Raw genomic sequence first — 6,000 nt, forward strand, 5'->3', positions numbered from 1 at the left:
CACCTTAATTCCACACACACACACCTCTCTAAGTATTGCCTGGTTTATCCACATTACAAAGCGTTATTCCTTGTAATCTCACAGCACTTCATGACTTCATGCCATCTGCTGACAACTTTTACAGGGATGTGGATTTCATTTTCCAGCAGGAATTCCAGCACACTGCCCACACTGCCAAAAGTATCAACTGGTCTTGTTTTATAATATACTAATATTCTAATAAGACACTGATTTTTATTTTTATTTTTTATTGGTTGTAAGCCTAAATCATCAACAATAAAATAAATTAAAATAGATCACTCTGTGTGTAATACATCTATATAATACAGTATATAAGTTTCATATTTTTAACTGAATTACTTAAATAAAGTAACTTTTCAATGATATTATTATTTTTGAAATGCACTAGTATATATGTTTGTGTATATTTGTCTCGGGTCATTTTTATATTTTTAGATTTTTTTTGTTGGACAACTAAAACCATAACTGTGTTCACGGTGGCTTTATAATAACTGGTCAGTGCACTCTTGCCTTCCAGCAAATGTAAAAAAACAACAACAACAAAAAAAAAACACTTACAATTAAAGCCTCTATGTAATGATAAGATCCTATGCCAATTTTTTTTTTTTCATACAGTCTTCCTTTAAATAATCTTTATTTTCTATGGTTGAATTCTATTCAATTTACAGTCATATATAGAGTAGAGTTATAAAGTCCTGCTGTCATGGTTGAGTGATGCAACGTTGTGACTCCAGACAATCAGGTTTCAGGATCTGGAGAGAGTGTGTCTTCTTCTTAATGTGGGAGTCTCTGAAGCCTGAGGCATTAGACTCATCTCCTGCTGGTTAAAGAGAGAAAAGCTCATCCAGCCACTGTGTGTTCAGAGCAGCCAGAGGCCAGAGAGATACAGTCCACACTGTGATGTGATTCTCACTGTGCTGACACAGAGAAACCACCAGTCCTGTGAAACCATTTCCCAACACATTTACATACTGCATATTTTACACAATTCCAGGATTTCAACCACAGTCAATTTATTTTTTATTTATTTTTATTGTTGATGATTATGGCATACAGCCAATGAAAACCCCCAAATCAGTGTCTAATTAGAATATTAGAATATTATACAATAAAACCAGTTGGTACTTTTATTTTTGGCAGTGTGGGCAGTGTGCCAAGTCCTGCTGAAAAATGAAATCTGCATCTCTATAAAAGTTGTCAGCAGAGGGAAGCATGATCTTCCAGGAAAACACTGCACCTACTTTAGAAATAATATAATTAATATTTAAAAACATATTTAAAGAGTGCATCTTTAGCCATGTGAACTGAAAATAGGACAGAAAGTTTTAAACTCAATATATATCATTTAATCAGCTCTAATAAACAATAATAAACCAGAAAAACAAACACCTTTCTGTAGAACATTATTACAAATAAGAACTTAGTTCACATAAATGGTTAAAGGTCAAAATAAAACTTTTCAATAAACACATGATTCTTTAGACAAAAATAAAAGAAAAATCTATTTTTCAACAACCACTTGGTCAACTGAGTTAAGTCTTTGTCTGCTGCACTGGCTCATTTGATAAGGACCTTATTTAGCATAACTCGATTGGAAAAAAATATGGCTGATATTTATTAAAGTTGGATTTTTTTAAAATAGTCAATAGTTTTTATCAGATTTTCACAAATCAAGACAAATTTTGCAATCTTAAAATAATTTTGAGATTGGTGTTTTTTTTTTGTGTCTTATGGGTAAAGTACATAAATAATCAGTGCAGAGTAATTTTGTTTACAGCTGTTTCTGTAGCTTTATGATATATTCTGAAATTGTGTTCCAAAATTATAACTCATTTTTTGACTTGATATGAAGTTCTGCCTTAAAAGCAATCATCAATACATCAATGTTTATCTAAACTGTACAAAATTATTTATAGTGTTCGGATCCTGATGATCGCCACTTGCGAATATATTTAATTATTTATTTATTTATTCATTTGGTAAAGGGTGTGTTGGATTTACACTCATTCTTTAAAGGTTCTTAATTAACACCACAGTTTTCTATGTAACAGAAAGAGAACAGTTTTACTGTTTTTACTGACAAAACAAAACATTGAGTATTATATATTCAATTCCTTTTATTTTAAACTGCACTGTTGCTGTGACTTTTTTGAGTTCTACCACTCAAACAAACGCTGCTGCGTATTTATTTATATTTATATATATTTTGAATGTGTCAGATGGTTGCACAGGACTTTACTGTAATCTGTCGGCACAGTTGCTGTTCTTCAGTTAATTCTTCTTCAAACCATTTTATTCATGTGTAACAGTTGGCACTTCTGAAACATGTAAATTCAGCCAAACTTTATTGCGTCATTGCTGGAGAAAAACAAACAAAAGAAAAATCCCTAAAAGAAAAGGACTGAAAGAGAAAAACTAACATTTGGCTTTTTATAGTTAAACAGTCTGACCTCCAAGTTGTGTTTGGAATAACTTTTCAATTATATTCTAATTTGTTTTAGATGCACCTGTATGTATAGCAGAAGGGGTCGCTCACCTGTCCTCACCTGTCCCCAATAGTGTGGAAAATGTGTAGAGAATATTAAAATATTAAAACTTGTATTGTTGCACAACTTGGAGATAGACAAGATAACACCTGAAACAGTTGTTTTTTTACTTGGGAATTTCTCTTTTTATCACTTTATTATACACAATATTAGTTTAACACTGATGATATTAGTTTAATAATAAGAATGGGAAGAATTAATAAAATAAAATGACTACTGTAAATTGTAAATTCCCACACAGTTGTATGCAGCTGGTGCAATGCAAGCCTCTGCCTGGTGTGTGTAAACCCCACTAACATCACTGGACACTGGGCATCTTCCCTGCTGACCTTCTGCAAGGCCTGTAAATACAGCTATTTTCAGTTCCTGCTGTTTTCAGGGATGTATTGCCTCTCGTCTTCAGTGAGTGAAGCTCTGCTCAGCGGGGTTCAGCCTGGGTGATTTACAGGCCAGCCAAAATATTCTTTTTGACCCTGAAAACTCTCTGGTTGTTTTGGAGGAAAGTTTGAGGTGTGCTTGTTGTTTTTTTACCACTGCAGCATCAAAAGGATAAACTAAACTAATTGACTAATTCACTGTACAAGTCAAAATTACTTACAAACCCCTTCTAATTTAATGGGTTTTTCTTGTTTTAGTCTTTATTTTTATGATTTTCTTCATTGTAGATTAATAATATGGAAGACATCATAACTATGATATGTAGTGCCTTATGCATAAACAATTATGAAGTCAACAAAAAGTCTTAAACAAGCCAAAATATGTATTAATTCTCTTAATTAATCATGGGTGTGTTTATTTGGGGCGTAACGTGAAATAAACCAATCAGTGTGTCAGTTGCCTCACATTCCCTTTAAGAGGAAGGTAAGATATGACCTGAGTGTTCACACTGTGAAGATACACCAGCAGCTCATTTAAGAGAACAGCACTGTTATTTTATAACATTTTTTTTAGCACCTACAGGAATGGACTCTGATGATTGGCTGTTGTCAGGGTTTTAATCAGTCAGTGGAGCTCCTGTGTTTTCCGCCACAAAAATATATAGAAACACACCAGAAATCTACCTTAACACACCACACTTCCAGACCACCATGCCCATCAGTGTGGATTTATTCCTAAACTCTGATGCAAGGCCTGAAAATAGACTGTTGAGAGGGTGTAAGATAGTAATGAGCATCATGACGAGGCTTGTGCAGTTTGTACAATAGAGCTCTTAGTCTTGTACGTTGTAACTTGGTTTTCCAGGCCAGAAAGGTAGCTTTACAAGAATTTTGCATGGTTTGCCTCAGTTTATACATTTTCTACAGTCAATTTTAACATTATTTTATAGAATGTTACATTATTTTATTTAGCTATTAATTGAGGTATTTTATTTTTACTAATATAACTCTATGTTGTCTTTGACTAGATGCTAATGCTCGGCGTTTCTCTGTACGTTTAGTGTCAGCATCCACCACGTGTCACTGTGGAATTTATAATGGCATTGAGATGCACAGAAATTGCGTTCGCCTTGGTGCTTTATTGAATCTGCAGTGTTCATGAATCAGGTAGCAACTCCTGCTGTCTACTGTCTACTGTACAGCTCAATCTGACATATGGTGCATTTGATAGCTGAAGCTAATTTCTTTGTGTCTAGTCAAATTCATTTGCTTTAATTTTTTTTCTGTTCAAAATATTAGCATGTAAACACCCTGTAAATTTACTTGTTTGAAAAAATTATAAATGACCTTTTACTTGTGAAAAAACATTTTCTTGTTGTTGTATTCTATTATATTCCAAAAGGAGCAATGCCAGTTTGCCCGTCAGGTTGCCCAAAGGGTTGACTCCACCCATGTCTTCTATCTAGGCCAGGGGTCAGCAATCTGGCCTGTGAGGTTATTTGAACTATAATAAACAATAATGAAAAATTCTAAAATATAAAATGATTCTCTGGTGAGCTTTTGTTTACGTGCTTCCCCTGTCTCTTTGTTTACGACTTTAGTTTCCACCGTTCCCTTTTTTTTTTCTTCCCCTTCTTGGGCTCCATATCTCCCTAAAAGGGCGCTTTTTCTCAGCCATGTCCTTATTCACTATTTATTATTATTATTTTTTTCTTTCTTTTTGGTTTTACCTGCTTTGAGATCAACTGTTCTGCAATTGGGTTCAACAACCCTCTGGGCTGGAGAGCTACTAGTCTGTACTAGTCAATCTTTTGTCAAAATTTTTTTAGTACTCTCATCATAAACAATCAAATTAATCTGATTAATATGGAAACTTCTACATGTTATTTTTTTTTAAATATTTTAATCATTTTACCAATTGTAGCTCCAGCATCCATTTTCAGCATCACTGTTTTCACAATGCCAGTTTTTTTAATGTTTTTTTGGTGGTGCAAATGCATAGAATGCACTGCTAAGTTCAGAAGGTGACGTGTAACAGTAAAAGTAGTTTGTTTCAGCTAATAGCTGCACCACAGCTAACAGAAAATGTTAAAAGAACGTTTAGCAATGTTTTGACGTGATTCCAGCAGGGTTCTCTTGAAATGTTACAGAAATAGGGTTCCAGCAGTGTTTTAAAGATTCATCAATCTGACCCTTAAGGAAAAGCGCTATTATCAGGAGATTGCTGGTTCGAATCCCGGTCATGCAGCTTGCCAGCAGATGCCGGAGCCATGAGAGAGCACAATTAACCTTGTTCTCTTTGGGTGTGTAGATGGTAGCCAAGACGGTAGGCAATGCTGCATCAGCAGCAGTTCAAAAAGAGACATGATTGGCTTCACATGTTTTGGAGGAAGCATGTGCTGGTCTTCACCCTCCTTGTGTTGAGGCACCACAGTGTTTGGGGGATATACAGCTGCGTAGCAGCTAAATGCATGGGACAATTGGACCAGCTAAATTGACAGAAAAAAAATATATATAAATATAAATCTATTATAGTTTTAGTGCTCAAAATGAAAAATGCAATCAATTGGGATATATCACAGCAAGTTTTTCTCATCTATGCATGCTTCCAGAGTCTTCTGTTAAAATTGTGCATTTCTGTCCTCTTTATAGGATCTAGGATCTTGTAAATATGCTTTAATGTTAAACAGCTGCTGATGTTCATCTCCATTAGGATGTCAGCTACTGTGAGGATAATGAGCTGGAGTCAGTCTATCACTAGTTTAATATGTGGACAGTCCCTGCAGATATTCAGCCCAGTCTCTCAGCTGTAAGCCAGGTGCAGCATCGTATTATAAATCCAGCCCTTCAAATGCTTAATCCCTGTTGTCTCGTTAAGTTTATATTGCCTGAAGCACAAATATAGATGCCTGTTGAGACGTTTAAAAATGAAAGAGGATGATGCAACTGTAGAGAGGGTAAAAATGTGATTGACTGAGACATTTTGGTCAGGCAAGTTTTAATGCCAGTGTTGGTGTTTATAAACGTTCATAGACTTGTTAAGAAATTTGACATTT

Source organism: Astyanax mexicanus, chromosome 10 (assembly GCF_023375975.1).
Source record: "Astyanax mexicanus isolate ESR-SI-001 chromosome 10, AstMex3_surface, whole genome shotgun sequence".
NCBI lineage: Eukaryota > Metazoa > Chordata > Actinopteri > Characiformes > Acestrorhamphidae > Astyanax > Astyanax mexicanus.